General features: G+C 36.0%; 1 pseudogene; it reads right to left on the bottom strand.

Moving 5' to 3' along the window:
• Window positions 1-1096: 1096 nt before the first annotated feature.
• Window positions 1097-1669, bottom strand: LOC149242381 (calcium-binding protein KIC pseudogene; annotated as a pseudogene).
• Between the last annotated feature and the right edge of the window lie 354 nt (window positions 1670-2023).

Raw genomic sequence — 2023 nt, 5'->3', positions numbered from 1 at the left:
TTTAACCAAATACCAACTGTTCTCCATCTATTTTGGAGCTGGACATCTAATTTTTAATGATCAACTATGACAGAGCTTATGCATGGACCTCTGTTTTTTTATCATCCATTATGATGAAGCTTATGTGTATGCTGTATACTGTGAGTCACTGCAGAATATTTATTAGTGACCATCAAATATTTCATATTTGACCTCTGTTTTTTTATCATCCATTATGATGAAGCTTATGTGTATGCTGTATACTGTGAGTCACTGCAGAATACTTATTAGTGACCATCAAATATTTCATATTTGACCCTGTTTTTTTTTATCATCCATTATGATGAAGCTTATGTGTATGCTGTATACTGTGAATCACTGCAGAATACTTATTAGTGACCATCAAATATTTCATATTTGACCCTGTTTTTTTTTATCATCCATTATGATGAAGCTTATGTGTATGCTGTATACTGTGAGTCACTGCAGAATACTTATTAGTGAGCATCAAATATTTCATATTTGACCTCTGTTTTTTTTATCATCCATTATGATGAAGCTTATGTGTATGCTGTATACTGTGAGTCACTGCAGAATACTTATTAGTGACCATCAAATATTTCATATTTGACCTCTGTTCTTTTTTATCATCCATTATGATGAAGCTTATGTGTATGCTGTATACTGTGAGTCACTGCAGAATACTTATTAGTGACCATCAAATATTTCATATTTGACCTCTGTTCTTTTTTATCATCCATTATGATGAAGCTTATGTGTATGCTGTATACTGTGAATCACTGCAGAATACTTATTAGTGACCATCAAATATTTCATATTTGACCTCTGTTCTTCTTTATCATCCATTATGATGAAGCTTATGTGTATGCTGTATACTGTGAGTCACTGCAGAATACTTATTAGTGACCATCAAATATTTCATATTTGACCTCTGTTCTTCTTTATCATCCATTATGATGAAGCTTATGTGTATGCTGTATACTGTGAGTCACTGCAGAATACTTATTAGTGACCATCAGATCTTTCAAAAAATATGTTTAGTTAAATATCATTGAACAAAATACAGCAGCTGATAGCTATGTTAAAACACATCATATCACATAACCTTCTTTCCATAATTCATTTGATACATTTATCCATATAAACTGGAAGCCATGTTGCTAAACCAGATCTGTTACAGACACCTCAATGAATACCTGAATTTCTTTTCACCTGTCAGAACTAAAAATACATGAACTATTTTTGGTTTATGATTTCTTCGAAATCATTTACCATAGCATTGTTAAGCCATTTCTCTGCTTCAGCCATGAAAGAAGGGCTGAGTCTGATCATTAGAACGCAGAATTCATGTTCATTCAGAGCCCCGTCGCCGTCTAAATCCCCTTCGCTCATCATCGCCCTTTGCTCTGAATCCGTTAGGGAATCCAACCCTAACAGACCTGAATTTCTCTTCAGGCTCTCCAAAGTTATCAAACACAGCTGAGGATCTGCCAAAAGACGGAAGCCGTTACAGAGCTCCGCCATGAAATCGCGCTCTCCCAATTTCTCTGCCATACTGGGCAGGAAATCCTCGAATTCCACCATTATTGTGAATGCCGAAGCCCCAATTTGAAACCCCAATGGTGTATTGAACGCAGGCAGAGGGTTAAAGCTTGAATTGTTGTGAAATGGGGAGGGTTTGTTATATAATAGAGAATCCAAGGCGGGTGTGTGAAGAAACCACGCGTCGGTGGACCCCATGAAGTGTGAGCCACAGGAAATAGTTGGGAAATTGCTCGTTTGCCGTCCAGACGATATACAGTTGTCATGCGCGGCCGGAAACGGAAAGATCGGTGTCAATTGTAATCACAAGGTTGGGACTTTCTTCGAAGCCGCGCACCAGTCGATTGGAAATCTAAATTGCCCTTTCCATTTGTGGTAGTCTAATTTTATTTTATGTTTTTTTGTTTTTTTAATTATCTTAACCTTAATAACTAATATCTAAATTCTAATCTTTCAAATTTTTAACTAAATTTTCAAATAG

Source organism: Pinus tabuliformis, chromosome 8, assembly GCF_031772625.1.
Source record: "Pinus tabuliformis cultivar Carrire ecotype Pingquan chromosome 8, CPIR1, whole genome shotgun sequence".
Lineage (NCBI taxonomy): Eukaryota > Viridiplantae > Streptophyta > Pinopsida > Pinales > Pinaceae > Pinus > Pinus tabuliformis.
Note: the sequence above shows the minus strand (reverse complement) of the source record. Positions and strands in the feature narration are given on the sequence as shown.